This window comes from Hemicordylus capensis, chromosome 10 (assembly GCF_027244095.1).
Source record: "Hemicordylus capensis ecotype Gifberg chromosome 10, rHemCap1.1.pri, whole genome shotgun sequence".
Lineage (NCBI taxonomy): Eukaryota > Metazoa > Chordata > Lepidosauria > Squamata > Cordylidae > Hemicordylus > Hemicordylus capensis.
Genome location: NC_069666.1, coordinates 13,203,467 through 13,222,489, shown reverse-complemented (window position 1 = coordinate 13,222,489; position 19,023 = coordinate 13,203,467). Strand labels below are relative to the sequence as shown.

The 19,023-nt window shown below is 43.8% G+C and overlaps 1 protein-coding gene across 26 annotated transcripts in view; it reads left to right on the top strand.

Annotated features, from left to right (window-relative positions):
* SEMA6D (semaphorin 6D) overlaps window positions 1-19,023 on the top strand; it is a 410,879-nt gene that overhangs the window by 153,355 nt on the left and 238,501 nt on the right. For all 26 annotated transcript variants that reach the window (XR_008311419.1, XR_008311422.1, XR_008311421.1 and 23 more), the window contains one exon: window positions 1,746-1,796. The gene's annotated coding sequence lies outside the window, so the exon portion shown is untranslated. The remainder of the gene's footprint in view (window positions 1-1,745; window positions 1,797-19,023) is intronic.

Genomic DNA, 19,023 nt, shown 5'->3' with positions numbered 1-19,023 from the left:
CTTCATACATTCAGGTGTTCATCAGGGGTCCTTCCCCCTCTGACCATTTGTGGTTATGCAGATGGTGACTAGAGAAAGGTGACTAGAGGAGAGCTGGTCTTGTGGCAGCAAGCATGACTTGTCCCCTTAGTTAAGCAGGGTCTGCCCTGGTTGCATATGAGACTTGATCTGTGAACACTGTAAGATATTCCCCTCAGGGGATGGAGCCACTCTGGGAAGAGCATCTAGGTTCCAAGTTCCCTTCCTGACATCTCCAAGATAGGGCTGAGAGAGATTTCTGCCTGCAGCCTTGGAGAAGCCACTGCCAGTCTGTGAAGACAATGCTGAGTTAGATAGACCAATAGTCTGACTCAGCATATGGCAGCTTCCTATGTTCCTATTTCCTTTCAGTCATAGTGCCTTAGGTATGTCCTTCCTGGAGAAAATTGCCTGACACCAACTCTGGTGTCCTTTCAGTGCCCAAAGGAAGTCTCTATATTTGCCCAGGCATTCCATCATGTTTTATAGCGGGCTTTATTGTTTGTCTTATGGCTTTGCTGGACTGTAGGGGGGTTTGTTCTGTTGTTGGTTGTGTTTATCTGATTTTATTGTCTGTATGCTTGAAATAGTCTGCCACCTTTAGAGCTTTGATACTCAAAGTTGCTTATAAACTTACCAAATACATGAATTATATTTATTCTGTAATTGGAGTCTGCACAATTGCCACTGCTTTCAGTGTATCTGCACCTTTTTTCCCTTTTGATTACCCATGTGTGCTGACAAAACATTGCAAAAAGCAATCGTGGGGCTGTCGCTCCGAGTAAGAGCATCTGCCTTTCCTGCAGAAGGTTGCAGCTTCAATCCTTGGCGTCTCCAGTTAGGGCTGGGGAAGACCTGGACTGAAACCCTGGAGAGCTGCTGCCAGTGTTCCCTCTAAGAGGGATTCCCAGATGTGGTTGACTACAACTCCCAGAATCCCCAAGCAAAAGCCATTGCAGCTGGGGATTCTGGGAGTTGTAGTCAACACCATCTGGGAATCCCTGTTAGAGGGAACAGGGGCTGCAGCCCGTGATTGTAGATGGTCCTGAGCTAGATGTGGCAATGGGCTGACTTGGTATAAGACTGTGTTTCCTCTGTTCCTAATCTTCAGGATTCAGAAACTACAAGCTCTACTTTCCCCCCACCCCACCCCACATCAATATCCACATTCTTTTAATCATCATTCTCACAAAAACAAGTGTATTGCTCATATGTGTGTTGCTTAGAGTGCATTTCTTGACCTGGAAATAAGTCTGCAGAATGCAGCCTTCATTTCCTGATATTCAGAGAGAGACTCCCAAAGAACTGAGAGGAACTATGTTTCTCTGAACCTGGAACCATCTTGGGGATTTTAATTCAGTAATTGGCATTTTACTGTATGCTTCATTAATCTCTAGTTGGTCATCGGCTGCACCTACTTTGTTCCACTGACCTTCTTATGTTTTATTTGAATAATCTTTATTAAAACGAAGCGTGCCTTTCTTTGTTATTCCTTCCTGGTGTGATCATCGTGATTGCATTTGTAAAACAATGTTTCTGTTCAAATTATTCTCTGGGCATCACTTCCTAGGTTTCATCATTTGGTTATGAACACGCTGGGTGTTTTGTTCCTAGTTTTTGTCACTGAACCTGTTATAGCCATCTGCACACGACACTTCCTTTGGGATAGTTGTGATAATTTTTTTAAATGATCACCATCCTCATTAATATTCTCCTTTTTTTGGCAGTATCACCTACCTGCCCGGAGGCCAGCCTGCATGGGAACATCAAAGCCAGCGGTAAGAACTCAAGATACATCTGTTAGATATCACTTAGTGTGGGGGGGGGCAGTTATAATTAATTACATTAATATCCTGTCCTTCCTCCTCAAAGCTGAAGGTGGCATACTCCTCCATTTTATCTTCCTAAAAACCTTGTGAGGTAGCTTAAGCTGGGAAAAGGTGACTGGCCCAAGGTCCCTCAGTGAGCTTCGGGACTGAGTGGAGATATGAACCCCCTCCTCCTGTGATTTTTGGAATCCTAGGTGAAGCTTGACCTTGGTGCCCCCACAGCTGAGGAGTGTGGAGCCCTTGCTTTAGCTTGAGCTTTGTAGGCTATTCATTTGCTAGGTTGGATCATGGCCAGCATGCAGAGATGACCAATGAATTACTACCCTGTGCTGGTTTGGGGATTCAAGGGGAGAGTTCCCAGTCTGTTATGGAAACAGCGCCTGAGCCCCACAAGAACTGGTGCCTTAGGTGACTGCCTAGGTCTGCCTGGTGGATGGACCAGTCCTGGAACTCAGGCTTCCGCAGTTTTAGTCCAGCACTCTAACCACTGCATCGCATTCTGTCTCAAGTGTGTGGGGAAGGAAACTGAGGGGGTGGGGTTACATTGCCCCAGCCCAGATGTGGGGCCAGTTGCTTTTTCCCCCGTTGGACTCGGACACGACCAGGCATTGAGCCAACACTGCTTCTGTGTGAGAGGACTGTACATTGCCAGTTCCTACATATCTCAACTGGTCTTATTGATTGATTGATTAAGTGCCATCAAGTCGGTGTCAGCTCTTAGTGACCACATGGATAGATTTTCTCCAGGATGATCTGTCTTCAACTTGGCCTTGAAGTTCTCTCAGTGGTGCATTCATTGCTGTCGTAATTGAGTCCATCCACCTTGCTGCTGGTCGTCCTCTTCTTCTCTTTCCTTCAACCTTTCCCAGCATTATGGACTTCTCAAGGGAGCTGGGTTTTTGCATAATGTATCCAAAGTATAATAGTTTGAGCCTGGTCATTTGTGCCTTGAGTGAAAATTCTGGATTGATTTGTTCTATGATCCATTTATTTGTTTTCCTGGCTGTCCATGATATCCTCAAAAGTCTTCTCCAGCACCAAAGTTCAAAAGCATCAATGCTTTTTCTGTCTTGCTTCTTCAAAGTCCAGCTTTGGCATCCATAGAGTGTCATGGGAAAAACCATGGTCTGAACAATTCTAATCAGTAGGATTCACCATCGGTACTCTGAGAGATCCTCCGCTCTTCCTCAGTAGCTTGTTGAGTACCATCTGACCGGAGGGCCCCATCATCCAGCACTATCATTCTGTTTTGTCAATCATTCTGTTTGTCTAACCATGTGGTTTTCTTGGTAAAATAGAGGAGTGGTTTACCATTGCCTTCTCCCTTGCAGTATGAAATGATTCCTTTGTCATTTTCACTAAAGTGATTGTCTGCCTCCAGCACCTTCCTATATCGCTGCTGCCCAATATAGGTGCCTACTTGCTTTAGCTGGGCAGCTGGGATGACCTTTGTGCTTTGGGTGACCCTACTGGGAGTATACCTCCTGGTATACTTCGCTCATCCCTCCTAGGAACACCCCCCCGCCACACACACACACACACACACACACACACACACACACACACACACACACCATGATGAGGCAGCATAGCAGGAGTGGTCTTAACCTGTGTTAAATAGGCATGGTGTTTTTCACAACCAGCTTTTAGCCCGCATTTCCTCCAGAATGGAGGGGGCGCATTCCCATATTTGGCAGATTTGCTCCAAAGTCCCTGTGAGCTATCGGGAAGCACTTCACATATTATTTGAGTTTGTCACTGCTCGTTAAGAGTGCAACCCAATTTATATCGGGGGTAAAAAAAAATCCACTTTTGGCATCAGGTTTTTTGAATAGTGTTGAGTTCGCAGTAAAGCCTCACAGAAAACCTGTGGTAGAGCCTGCTGTGTGGAGAACTCCCATGTGTCCTTCGAAATTATTTTTGTATGGGAGTCACTTAAGCAAAAGACCCCTGCAAAAGACCTTGCAAATGTCTTGAGCTAGCAATTCCCTTAAAGGTGTTGTTGCTTCAGTAACTTGCACTTTTGGGTAGGTCAACATCCACATACACCCACACGTAGCGTTCCTCATGGCTAAACTATTTTATTTGTCCATCCGTCCACACTTCATTTCAGCCTTTATGTGGCTTTTCAATTCATCTTTTAATATATTTTCTTGACACAAAAAGGATTTCAAATGAGTATGTGATGAATGTCCGTATTAAATTGGATCCCCTCTTCTTGTTTTTTAATTAAGTTCATCTAAATTTAATTTTGCAATTTTGCTTTGGTAAACCCACCTGACTCCAGCTTTTGAATGTGCGTTTCCTACCACTGTTCACACATAATTGTACCTGTGAAAGATTTATGACTTGGGGAGAGAATTCTGAACCATTTGGAGAGTGTTCAGCATATGCTTCATGGATGACTAGTAACTTGAGCAATTAGTATCGGGGAGCACTATTCAGCTTCTAGCAGGTTTTTTAAAAACACATATTAGTAATTTTAACTATAAGCAATCAGTTTAAACTGAAATACTCTTCTTAAACGATTTAACTGAAACTGTGAAATTGCTTCCTAAAAGAACTCTTATTGCTACCGGTGAGAATTAATGGTTCAGAAGCTTAAACATTGTATAACTATCAGTAATGTTACAATGAGCACAGAGAGGCTGAGTGATTTCAGGACTGCAGCGAAAGGCCGTAGGTTGGCATATCTTTGTGACATTCTATCAGGGTGTTGATTTAAAACTGCCTGCCTGGCAGCAGGCTTGATAAACCCCAGGTGCCAGGGAGCCATGGCGCCTAGAAATTTAACCAGGGCGCCTAGTCTAGGATATTCAGAAGTGGAGTTATTTAATACAATCTGTATTTGTCCCAGGCTGCCCTGTTCTAAGTATGATACTTGTAAAGCGTATAAATCGAAGGCCGTTTACCTCCCGCTTGCCTAGCATGTCGAGCAAAAAGACACCTTTTAAAGACACCCTGCTGACTGAGCAAAGAAATGCCTTTTAAAGGGGTGATTCTCTTATATTTAGCAGGGCGGGGGGAGCAACTAGCCTCATCCAACCCCAGCACAGCATCCCTCGAGTGGCTGCTGCTGGTATCTGCCTTATGTTTCTTTTTAGATTGTGAGCCACTTGGGGACAAGGAACCATCTTATTTATGTATTATATATTTTTCTATGTAAACCACTTTGAGAACTGTGGTTGAAGAGTGGTATATAAATATCCATAGTAGTAGTAACAATAGTAGTAGTCATCACGAAGTCCAATCATTTTGTCAAGGGTCTGTTGTCTGGCTCCTAAATCTTAGTGCTGGCTCCTCGATCCAAAGCAAATTCGTCAAGGCCTGACCTAACACACTTGCAAAACACTTCTGGCTCATCTGACATGTCCGTGCATCTTTTGGCAGCTTGCGAGTCTGTTCTGTATCTAGAGGTGACTTCAGAATGACCCAGAATCGGAATATGAACCATTTGAAATTCAAGTGGGGCTCTTTGCCTAGTTCTACCTGGAGATACCATGAATTGCACCTGGGACTTTCAGCACTCTTATCACTGAACTACAGTCCTCCCTCCCCCATAAAGGAGGAACATAGGAAACTGCCATATACTGAGTCAGACCATTGGTCCACCTAGCTCAGTATTGTCTGCACAGACTGGCAGCAGCTTCTCCAAGGCTGCAGAAAGGAATCTCTCTCAGCCCTGTCTTGGAGATGCCAGGGAGGGAACTTGGAACCTAGATGTTCTTCCCAGAGCAGCTCCATCCCCTCAGGGGAATATCTTAAAGTGCTAACACTTCTAGTCTCCCATTCAGATGCAACCAGGGCAGACCCTACTTAACTAAGGGGGCAAGTCATGCTTGCTACCACAAGACCAGCTCTCCTCCAGGGGGAAGTGATGAATGTATCTCCTTCCTAGGAAGATGTACATCCTCCACATACATCATGAGAGAAGGAATGTAGAAGTCTCTCTCTCTCTCTCTCTCTTTCTCTCTTTCTCCCCCCATTATATATCCAAACCAATTCTCATTTATATGAGAATTCCAATACAGAGCCAGTACAGTTCTCCTGTGCATTATTAATATCACCTGACACAGACCTGCGATCAATTGCGCCAGACCAGAGACTCACTGGTTCAACAATTGAACCCATAGGAATTGTACATTTTGTAAGAGGAGGCAAATGATCTTTAACAGAGAAGTTTCGAGACCCTCACCAAACTTACTTGCCGAGGATTATTTGAGGAATCCTTGACAGTTGAACAGGTTCTGCAGGAGCCAAATGTCTTATGCGTTTGCTTGCAGGTGAGGATTTTTGTAGCACTAGGAAATGCAGTTCTCCCACCCCACCCCACCCAAGTATAATGTGCAATAATGTTGCAACCAGTATCGCCACAGGTACGTGTTATATTATGACTATGACATTGATAGTGATGCGGGATTGAGGCTTGCAAGGTGAAATATTTGTTGGAAAGTGCCACTGCAAGTGATGATCAGTGTTGAATGTGGCATTGCACAACCAGTATAAATTGAACACTGAAGGATGTAAGACCTGAGACCCAGTGACATTCTCCCAAGAGTTCTTAAAGAACTCAAATATGAAAATACGGAACAGTTAGTGAAAATCTTAATTTAATGGACAGCTTAGGAACATGGGAAGCTGCCATATATCATCTCAGACCATCGGTCCATCTAGCTCAGCATTGTCTACATAGACTAGCAGCGGCTTCTCCCAGGTTGCAGGCAAGAGTCTCTCTCCGCCCTATCTTGGAGATGCTGCCAGGCAGGGAGCTTGGAACTTTTTGCATGGAAACACGCAAGTTCTCTTCCCAGAGCAGCCTCATCTCCTGCAGGGAATATGTTACAGTGCTCACACATGTAGCCTCCCATTCATATGCCACCAGGGGCATTAGCAAAGGGGACAAGTCATGCTTGCTACCACAAGTCCAGCTCTCCTTCCGTGGTGTCACATGACTGCCAGCAAGTCCATTCCCAGGAAAATGTTGGGTACCGGGAGTGCGTGTTCCCAGTGAGTGTTCTGTGTACACCTGCCTGAGTCCAGGTTCAGAGCCTTCTGCCCATCATTCTACCAACTTTCTCTACCCACTGGGCACCACAATTTGAAGCTGGGCAGGGGAAATTGGTCATTTTCATGACATGTCCAATGGGAGTGTGTGTTCCCAGTTACCGACATTTTCCTGGGAACCAGACTTGCCAACGGTCATGTGTAACCACCTTGTGAAATTATCCCTTTGACCCCCGAACTGTGAAATACTCAGAGCAAAACACTATCCTATAAAAAGGAATTGAAGCCATTGCAGAGCTACTGGCCTACTTTGTAGTCGAGTGAAGAGGCGGGCGAGGCCTCTTCCTTACCATGAGATTTAAGATCTTGAGGCTTTTTAGTTAGTGTTCAGCTGTTTGAGTTAGAGAGGAGGTGATGGGAGGTGGAGCTGGAGGACCCGGCTGGCTGCAGAACTGCAAACAAGGGATGGGTGGAGCCCCCTGAGAAATTTCATTCTCCTTACAGAAGCTCATTTGGCTTCCTTTGCAAGTTCTGAGATGCTTCCCTTTGGGAAAGATGAAATTCACTTTGAATTTCACTTTTTCAAACTTGTGGTGCCAACTGCAATTACGAATGGTACAGGAGAGAGTGAATAGACAAGGGTTGTTCTCTTTCAAATTTAGTTTGATGCAATGAAATTGGTTGGCAGTACGTTCAGGAATTTTTGAGCAAAAATACTACTGTTAACAGTACATAATCTGTATTACAATCATTGACCAGAACACCTAAAACAGTTATATACGCTTAAAAACAGTCGTGCTGATTACATAGCTATACATTGATTCTGCCCATTAGCAAGCAGAGTGTGTCGGACCTGTATTACAGAACTGCAAAATTTTGCAACGGAATATGTTGTTGACAAATTGGTGTCTATCAACAAAGACACCACAGAATTTGACTGGTTGTCCAGCCATACATAATGAACATGATCCTAACTTGCACTCTGTGGGTGCAATCAGGAACCACTAAGTTCACTTTTGGACTTCAAGGACAATGTACCACATGCACCAATAAAGCTAGCACCCATAGTAAGTTTGATATTGTTCCTCTTCCTATTTTCCCCCAAAAAGATGCCCATTAGTAATCTAATGAGTATGGACCATTAGTAATCAAATGAGTATGGACCAGTTGCAGGGGAGCAACAGCAGGAGAGAGGGCATGCATATACCTCTTGCCTGTGGGCTCCCCAGAGGCATCTGGTGGGCCACTGTGTGAAATAGGATGCTGGACTAGATGGGCCTTGGGCCTGAACCAGCAGGGCTGTTCTTATGACCTGCAACAAAATGCTGCATTATAGGAATCATGGCATATGTAATCCTGTAAGTTTGTGTGACTCTGTGTGTGTGTGTGTGTGTGTGTGTGCGCACACGCACATATAATGATCAGCAGATGAACAGATTCACTATATAACTCCCCCCTCCATTCCTTAGGAGAGTTCACACACCTGCACCTGTGATTACAGGTGGCCCTCATTATTCATGGGGGTTCTGTTCTGACCTACAACTGGATAACAAAACTGTGGATAATGAAACCTTAAGTCAATGGGAATGGGGCCAGGGTTAGGTTCTGGAGCCTAAAGAAATTATTGAAAAACCACCAAAAAGACAGTGTAACAGCACAAATCAGGATGGAGCACAGAACCGTACCTTGGCAACCTCAGCGCTCCCATTCTCCCACTTTCCATGTCCTCCAGCAGTGTCTCCCAGCTTCTCCAGTAATGTGTAATCGTGACATTTCCTCACCCCTTGGTTGAAGTCTTAGCACTTAGCAGGACAAGCCTCTTGGCCAGATTGGTTGCTAGGTTAGCCAAAGAGGTAGCACAAAATTAAACCCAATTCAAGCAAACACACACAGAGGATTGTGTGAGAATCAAGGAGTGAGAGGGGAATCAATTTTCAATGGATAATTACTATCAATTTTAATGTTTTTAATTTAAATTGAATAAAACAACACAGTACAGTAATTATCAAAACTAAAATTAATCTTTTAATTTGAAATTTTTAATTTAAAAAAAATAAAATTTCATCAAAATTAAATTCATGAAAGTGCTCACTGGCAATTTATGAGGGCAGTACAATGCTGCTGCAAGAGGCTCCGGAAAATGGCTCCAAAACGCTCTATGGGAGTGGCTCAAAATGCTCCACAAAAGGCTCCAAGAGCTCCAGAGCGATGCCTCTCTAAGGATACCAAATACTGCCCAATGCGACCCAAAATGGCATCTAGATGCACAAAAAACTCTGCACATGCAGACCAAAGCACTCCTCTGACCCTCTCCAAACTCTTCTCACAACCCATGAGCCCATGCAGCAAGAGCACGGCCATGTAAGGGCAGAATTGCACTATCAAAAACCATAGATATGCAAAGCCAAATACCATGGACAACAAGGTCGGATATATATTGCCCGGTGGCAGATACACAAAATCCCGAGTGCTGAAACCATGGATAAAGAGGGCCACCTGTATATTATTGAGCGGGGTTAGCCCTCCCACATCAAGAGCTTAAATCTGGGAAATCCCTTTCCCCTCAGAGAAACACCAGTGTGAAATGACTGGCAAGAAAACAAGAATGTTACACACCTCTCCCCCTCAAAAGCAGATGGGTTTGTGACTGTCCTGAGGTAGCATTTTTGAAGCCGAAAAATTTCCCACTCTTTTTGTTCAAGCCCCCTCCCCATCTTGCCACAGAGTTCCATTTGGTTCCAAAGAGTTCCATGAACTCTTTGTCTGCTAACCACACTCTGAACTCATGAACATTCCATCCCATTGGCTTACATGGAGACAGTTTTGTGACCCGTTCCTTAGGGTTTTTTATTCTGATTTTTTTTTTAACACCGCCATATCTGCAGGTCACCCCAAGTCTGCCAGTACCTTCCACATACCTGCAGTCACTCCATTTATGTGTCCATAAGGATCATAATACTTCCAACTCTTTCAGAAAAAGATATAAGATGCTGCTCTTTAACTCAGGGAGGTTGGCAATGAAGACATTTGAACCCAGGGATCCTAGAAGCTAATCCTCCATCCCAACAGCTAAATTAGCCTCCAAAGAACACTTTTAGAGAGGCAAACAATGTGTTTCTTGTACTGTGTCGCTGTTGGATGTGCCATATGTATATATTCCTCTTTTCAAGTTCATTTTTGGCCTCTAAGAAAGTGCTCATTATTTAGCGGTGGGTGAAAGTGTTGTTCTTTCCCAGACTTCTGAATGCCTCTGGATTAAATTAACTGCCGTGCGTAAGGCTGAGCAAGCCTACACTTAGAAAAGTTTCAGCAAAGAGCTCAAAGACCTCATTTAATCTCCTATAGAAAAGAGGGAGAAAAAGTAACCATCCTCAGCACGATGAAACACATCTCGGCTTTAAAGGCTGGATGTGGGAGTCTGGATGAGACCCAGAGAAGGAAACACTTCAAAATTACAAAATGACACTGTTATGTTATTGTTCTGTTTTAAGACAGTAACCACGTGAGGAGTATTTTCTTTTCTGTAAAAGATCCTAACTAGAGAAGGGGTATGTTAAACCTCCAAAGTCTTAGCCATTCTTAATGACTGCCTGCCAGTACAGCTGATCCCTGCTGGGTAATGGGGAATGCCTACCATGTAAATATAAAGGGGGTTATTTAGGAGACCCAGCGAGCTGTGAATTATTGCCTCGCTTGTCACAAAAAGAGGGGAAAATGAGTTGCGGAGAGGAAAGGACGTGTGCTGGGTTCTGAAAAGCTTTCTGAGATTTTTGGGTGATAGGAGGGGAAACTCATATGTACTTTTCTGTGAAAAGAAATATTTGTTTTGTCAGATTGCAAAGCTGCCAACCCACCTCGATTGCTTTGTAAAATCCATTATGGAAACAAAAGGAGTCTATTTTTATGCCACACGCAATACAGAAATGAGAAGAAAACAGGCCGGGAGCCCTACTTCCTTATCTTTTCTAATATTTGCCCACTTGCTAAAGTTAACACAACTGGAAAGGCAATCTGTCATGTGACTAATGGGCCCTGTGATGGATGGGCCCGAGGTTGGGAGGGGCTCCCTGCCTCCCCATTGGCTTTTGTTTTACTGGATATGGTGGGAACGACTAGCTGCCTTGATTGAGAGATGGATTCAGAACAAGAATATGGAAACGCTTGGGATGCATTTGGATGGCCTTCCCGCTAGGGCTGCCCAACTCGGGGCCTTCCAGCTGTTTTCGGACTACAACTCCCATCCCCAGCCTCAGTGATTAATAGCTGGGGATGATGGGAGTTGTAGGCCAATCTACCGGAAGGTCAGAATTGCACAGCCCTGCACTAAGGGATGATTTTCAACCCCAGCCCATCTTGCCAGCAGTAATTTCATGGCTGCAATGAACCATGAACAGTGACCTTTGCTATTTTTCAAGGGAGGGCCACTTTGGCCAAAACAAAGTTCACTACGAGAGCCATTTTCCACCACCACACAGTGCTGCGCTTTCCCCTCAGTGTGTGTGCGCGGGGGACGGGGGGCCCTTTAAGAGAGATGGAGCCCAGTTGAGCTCCAGCATCATCTTGGAAGGTGCATATGGAACCCTGGTCAAGTGTCGTCCTTCTCAGCACTTTCCCTATAGAACTCAGTTTTTAAAAAGCACTGCGAAGGACACCACTTTCTAGCACCCTATGAGCACTGTCCAAGGTGGCGCGGGAGCATGAAATGGTTCCATTTCCCTTAAAGGGAAAGTTCTCTTTCCCTAAGTTCCAGGTTCGTCTAAGTTCTCTTGCTTAGCACCCATGTGAGAATAGGTACTTCCAAGGCAGCAATTTAGCACCAGACTAGATGTGTTGTTAATCACACAGTTGGCCTCTGTATTGGAGGAAATGCTCAGGATCAGGACTGCAGTGAGGAGGGAGGGGTTTTTATACCCTTTACCCGCTACTCTGCGGTCCCATCAAAAATGACCCTCCCATGGCTGCTACTTGCAGGAGCAGCTTTTATGAGATGAGGCAGTCATCTCAGACAGCAAGTTATTGGGGTGTCAGCAGGGCAGTAAGGTCCCCCACCACCACCACGGCCGTTGGAGCAGCTCTTTGGAACCCATCGGATCCTTGCAGATTGTCCAAGGAGCACCTTTCCTCATCCTCCTTGGAAAGCTTGCAAGAAGCTGGAGGGGAGGAGAGAAGGCTTCTGGCCTCAGTGTGGAAGGGAGCTGGTCTCCACCAGGGTTGTGCAGCAAGGCAGCATTTGGTGCCTCACCGTAGGTGACGTGATGTCCTAGGTGGTGTGGTCATGCAGGGGACATGAAGTCATCACACGGGTTACATGATGACATGCCTTGAAAGGGGAAGCTGTCATTGGCATTGATTGCATCTTCTGCAGCACTCACATGGGGAAAGGCATTTTTTCTGGGATCTCGGCATGGAGGTCAAGGGTTTAAAAACCTTTTTTCCCCACACCCTTTGCCAACGTCCAAGAACTCCTGATCATGCCCCCACCAACACAGCTGCTATTTTATTTATTTTATTTATTTATTGTTAAATTTATATACCGCTTTTTATTAAAGCAATCCCAAGGCGGTTTACAGCAAAAATTTAAACACAAGATGGTAAAAAAGACACAATTAAAATATTAAGTGGAAAAAAAATTAAACAAATCTGATTAAACATTTAAAACAAAAGCATAAAAGCAATACAGACTATAAAGAGCAGCAGCGGAGAATCAAATAAATGCCTGGGCAAAAAGCCAAGATTTTACACTTTTTCTAAAAGCTGTGATGGAGACCGAGGAGTGAATAGCCACCGGGAGAGCATTCCAGAGTCTGGGGGCAGTAACAGAGAAGGCCCTGTCCTGCGTGCACGACAACCGAACAACTTTATTTCCATTTTAGAAAAGCACATATGTATAAGGCAATAATATAACTAATTGCCCTTAGTACTGTGGTCAAATGGTGTGTGTGTGTGTACACAACAATGGGTCTTGCACCTCTCTAGGAATTTAAGCCCTGCCTAAGAAACCTGTTGTCCTGCTTGACTGTAGATGCTGTATTGGAGGTGGTAATTGCTGATGCAGTCATTCTTTGGTGTTAAGGATGTAAAATAAGTTTCCTCTCCAGGGAAAGTCTGCATTTTTATAATTAGCTGCTCACACATTTTCCAACATAGTTGATACTGATAAGAAACTCCAATCTGGTGTAATCTTTTGCCACCTGGGATGTGAATTTGCTTAGCATGAGCTGAGAGGAAGAATGAATAGGCTTGGTTAACACCTGTTGTCAACATCCGTGGTTTACATGCTTTCTGTCTTCAGGGAGCTCTTAACACATCGGCTATTGCAGAATCCCTCTGTGTTGCATCAGATTCTGAAATATGGCTTAAGGTCCAGACAGTTTGTGTGCCATGTTTGTTGGAACAGGTAATACTTCCCCTTGGAGGCTCAAATGAAGGCTCTGAGAGCATGTTCTCGCCTGTCAATCAAGAGGGCGCAGCCAATAATGTCGAGAGGAAATAATGTGGGTGGGCGGGGTAGCAAACCCATAGACAGTGTGAGTGATAACTAGTGTTAAGTTACTCAAGGCTCAGGCTGCATGAAGCAAAAAGAGAAAGGGCCAAGCACAGAACAAAGAGAGGATGACAATGTAATAAAAAGAAAAAAAGAAATGTGGAAGCTGCAAAACATGCGATACCAAACAAGAAAACAAAGAAAACCATTCAGAGAAGATCCTCCCAACCCTGCATTTCAATGCCCTATTCTGTCCCTTCTTCACTGAGATTTCAGATCTGAGGCAACATTTTTGTTAAACGTTCCAAGCTCATTCCACTAGAATAGCTGACTTGACCGTTTTTTCCAATGGAAGCTTCCGGGCATTTGCGTTCCATTCCGAACTCAGAATGGAATGCAGATCCCATTCTGTACACGTCCCTAATATAGAGAACGATAATTTAACTCCGATAGTACAAAGGTTCTGATTATGATGCTGTAATTCACCAAAATACCATTTACCTAAGTTTCCTCTAGTAATCAAGCTAAAAAGCAAGCTAGCCTCTCATCATTGAATGCTTATTGCCTGGATTTTTTCCGCCCCTCTAGAAATTTGGCATTACTTGTAAAATGGTAAATAATTTTTTAAAAAATAAAAAATGCAAATTAAAAAACAAAAAGCCTAATAGGCCTACAAATCTTGCTGTAAAGTCCTTGAACTGAATTGCTAATGAGAACATATTTGTGAATAAATAAATCTTTTATTCCTTTCATAACTCTATAGACTTCCTACAATGAAGTCATCTTCCCAGACCTCCTTCTAATGAGTTGAAAGCCTCAATAGGCTCTTTTATTTACAATAAATATCGCCGACTAATGTTACCAGTGTCATTGTGTGATATTTCAATAGAGGATTATCATTACTTTGTGTAATAAGTTAGCTTGATGTCTTCGCTTCTTGATAATGGAGTTGGGTTTTGCCCCCCCCCCCTTTCTGCAAGAGGAGAAGAGAAGTGCTTTTAATCCACTAGCTGTGCGATCATTGTGGACGCAAACATGACGCCAATCCAGTGTTGTTCAGGCTGCTGGTGAAGTCCCCAGGCAGAAATTGCAGCTTGGATTCATTGATCACTGCTAACTTTGGACTGGAGGCACAGACTAAAAGGTCACTGGTCGGGAAGTATACAATAATATTTACATAACTTTATCTATCTAACTTTTTATCTGTCTGTTTATTTATTTCACTAATATCCCATATTTGCTCTATAGTGGCGTATATGTCAGGTTACCAGCAATCTCCCGAAGAGGAGCTGATGTAACCCAGTCCTGCTTAGCTTCAGCAAAGTGGTTACATCAAATGTGCTGTGTCCCACAGAGGACCTTTGGCTGTCAAAGAGCAGCTTGGCCTGTATTAGTACTGTTATCCTTACAATAGCCCTGTACGATGTCCCAGTCTTATTGTCCCAGATATGGCTGAGGGCTGTCTTTAAAAGAGGATGAATAGCCTTCTTTCTGGATGCGTCCGCATGTTTGTGAACTTCTGGAAGAGACCTCAAAGTTCAGTAGGGCGATACAAGTTTTATAAATAGCATACTGCGCCTCTACACATAATTCACACTAACCCAGGTTAGTGGCAGACTAATGTGGGTTAGCAGGTTGTGTGAATGGAGAGCAAGCTCCCAATCCCAGGCTTGCCAAAGCTGGTAAACCCTGAAAAGAAACCACAACCTTAACTGAGCTTAGTGCATAACAGGGTTGTCTGGGCTTGGTGATCGCACCACTCTGTGTTAAGGCTTCGGCTGGTGACCGCTGTGCTTTGAAGGGAGCCTTGCGGCCGGAAGGGCTACGCTCCATGAATGTGCTGGTCCGCACAGCCCTCTCTGTGGCCACAGGCTTATAATGTCTTGAGTGGGGCTTGCCCTGTCTCCTGCCTCTGCAAGGCCAATCACAGCACGGCTGTGATGTCCTGAGTTTCCCCCCCTTCTCCTGCCACTGCAGTGCATAGTGGAAGCTTCCTTGATTCCTGGGTAGACAACGTGCTGCACTGGCTGCTGCCACAACTGAGTACGTGCAGGGCTAGCAGAGCCCAGAGGAGGCACTGTTCACGTGACCCGCACGGTACTAACCTGGGTTAGGCTCATGCCTAGCTCAAAAGGATTGTGAGGCCATTCACACAATTAAAAACTGTGTTCTACTCGGGTTTGGGAGCTGTATGTGCTCCCAATTTTCAGTTGTGTGGAAGCAAGGTAGGAGGAAAACCTGGGTAGAAGTGATTGTGTGGAAGCAAGGTAGGAGGGAAACATGGGTAGAAGTTATTGTGTGGAAGCAAGGTCGGGGGGAATCCTGGGTAGAAGTTATTGTGTGGAAGCAAGGTAGGGGGGAATCCTGGGTAGAAGTTATTGTGTGGTAGCAAGGTAGGGGGGAAACCTGGGTAGCTTTGCCTCCTATCTTGCTTCCAGACAATCACTTTTACCTTGCTTCCACACAACTGAAATTTGGGTGTACACACAGTTCCCAAACCTGGGGAGAACACAGTTTTTGATTGTATGAATGACCCCTGTGTGTCATGGCTCACTGTCAGATTTGGGAAAGGAGAACAGTGACTTGCTTAAGACATCTGCTGAATGTTGTGTCTAAGGCCAGATTGCATCAGAAGGTTCGTACAAGAAAAGTTAACCTTCATCATTCATGCATGGAGTTTCCATATAACATATTTTGGGGCTGAATGTCTGACCTGGGTCATAAAACATTGTCATTGGTCCAGAAAAAGAGTAATCCTTCACCTCAGGGGTGAGTCCATCCATTTCTACCTGGCTGTGGCTGAAAGTTAGCATACTTAAGGGATGGTCTGTTTTCCCTGTAGCCTTTAAAGAGAAGCAGTAGTTGTAACAATAACATATTTGGGCTGGGAGGAGGAGATTTTTAATTATCCCCCTCTCCATTGCCTTTGTGGAAGAAGTGTTATTTTTAAATCTTGTTACCTTGATATTTTATCAGGTACCACTTATTAGACAAAAAGGTGGCATAGGCATATCAAATGGTCAAATCAAATGTCAAATCAAATGGTCCTCTGTTCTAAGACTTATAAATGAAAAATGCAAGTGCTTCTGTGCTTTGCAATTACAGAAGAAGTCTAATAGTTTGGGGCTGTTCAAAGACTGCATAGCATGATTACATTGGAGCTCCATGATTGGAACTCCCAGTTCTTTAAAAAGCCTCCAACCCTCTCTGCCCCTCACCACACACACCAATTATCTGGTTTAAATCAATATCTAACTCTCTCTCTCTCTCTCTCTCTCTCTCTCTCTGTTCACACAACCCAAAGCTGTGTGAGACAAGCATTCTTTCCAGCTTCTGGATCTGTGCATGCTTCCAGTGTTCAACTGTGTGTGAGCAAACAACTAGGTGGGGATTGATCGTGTGTAGGAGGAGAGTTGGGTAGGGCCGCTTTTCCACTTATCTTGATAAAATGCCGGGTACGAGAGCTGGGTAGGATGGCACCATCCTACCCAGATCCTCTCTCACAGAAGATCACTTCCTGCTGCTCCTACCCAGTTGTTTGTTCACATGCGATTGAAAATCAGGAGCACTCATATCTCCTGGAGCTTTGTAGAATGTTTGTCCTACCCAGTTTTCAACCATGTCGAGACTGACTCTCTCTCTCTCTCTCTCTCTCTCTCTCTCTCTCTCTCTCTCTCTCTCTCTCACACACACACACACACACACACACACACACACACACACACACACACACCCTATAATATACATACATATACACAACCGGGAAGTTTCTAATAGTTGTAGAGTGGAAAATGCACAGGCACAATTTGTCTTCCTTCACCTTTTCCTCTCTGCATTTTGGATTTGGGGCGCAGTGCAGGGATAAAGGGTTCAACCCCCTCACTTGAACTGTGGCCCTAATTTGGGTTTAACATAGCTACTTTTTAAAGAAGAAAATGACATTGGAACTCCCAGTCACAGAATGCCAATGGAACATGCAGTTCGCTCCTATGGATTAGTACCTCTATAACTATGTAAATACTATTCAAATGACTATACCATTATGTCTTGCGTCCTGTTAATACAAAATTGCGTTCTAATACTAAATTTCATGAAAACTGATCCTTAGCATTTGGACAATTTCTTTTGCAGCTTAAGAAAGCAGATTCAGTTTCAGAGGAGAAGAAAAATACGTTATTAAATGCAGTTTTCTCAAATTCTCTATAACCAGCAATGCAAATGACATGACTAACAGCAAGAATTTAGAGGGAAATAGTTAGAACTTGGCTTAATTGAAGAAAAGCCCACACTATCCTCTTAAATTAATACTTCAGGATTTTGCTAATTCTATTTTACAGTTTCTATGAATAAATGAAATGTGTTGAACAGCTGTACAAGAAGTGTGTTAAGCTAAAAGGAAATGCAGAAAGGAAATGGTTAGTGTGTTTTTATGGCTATTGCTGTTATATTTTAAGCTTGTAAACTGTCTTGGGATAAATTTTATGAAAGGCGGTGTAGAAACCAAACTATAAATAATTTTTAATGATGGTCGTAAGATTGCTCTTACAGTATCCATTTTGTTTAACAAATAGATACAAGGGTAGCTGCTCTCTACTGAGTTCAGACCCTTGATCCATCTAGTTCAATACTGTCTGCTCTGACCAGTAACAGCTTTCCAGAGTTTCAGATGGGTATTTCCCAGCCTTGCCTGGAGATATACTACATGCAAAGTAGGAACATAGGAAACTGCCATATACTGAGTCAGACCATTGGTCTATCTAGCTCAGTATTGTCTTCACAGACTGGCAGCAGCTTCTCCAAGGTTGCAGGCAGGATTCTCTCTCAGCCCTAACTTGGAGAAGCCAGGGAGGGAACTTGAAACCTTCTGCTCTTCCCAGAGCGGCTTCATCCCCTGAGGGGAATATCTCACGGTGCTCACACATCAAGTCTCCCATTCAGATGCAACCAGGGCAGACCCCGCTTAGCTATGGGGACAAGTCATGCTTGCTACCACAAGACCAGCTCTCCTCAAGTAGATGATCTTTCACTGAGCTATAGCTCTATTCCTGCACGAGGAACCATTCTGGAAAACTTGAAATGATGTTGTGATGTTTTGGTTGATTCTAATAACGGTATTTGCCAGGCTGGGACTTCTGGATTGTTTCTAATGGATCAGCATAACTACCTATGACTTTTGTGTGATTTCTTCGTGGGTGTTTTTAAACCAGACAGTGGAAGACTGAAATTTGTGTGTTCCCTTATCTGCAAACGGAATGTTTGAATTAGCTCTTAACGTCCAAGTAAATGAGTTTAGAATCAAGATGTTGTTTACTCCTTGAAAACGCTGCAGAGTTTATGCATTGAATCCCTCTGTGATTGACATGCTCACGCTTCTTTCGAGTTGGAGAAAGGTTTTGTATCGGTTATTAGAAAAGTCAGCAGGCAGTCAAGCAATTAAAAAGGCTGAGCCAGACAGACTCTATGGATTATTTACACTGATAAAAACTGGAGCAGACTTCATAAAAAGCACCGAGTTAACTAAGCATGTACCCCGAGCAAACATTTTTTAAAAAGGAAGGAAGCAGAAATTGCTTTTTTTTTTAAAAAAGTTGAACAAATGCTAGAAGCTTGTCAATACAGTACCAGAATTGGGTAGCGTATGTGCATATGATGCCCTGTGCACTTTAGGTTTGGTTACATTAAGTGTTT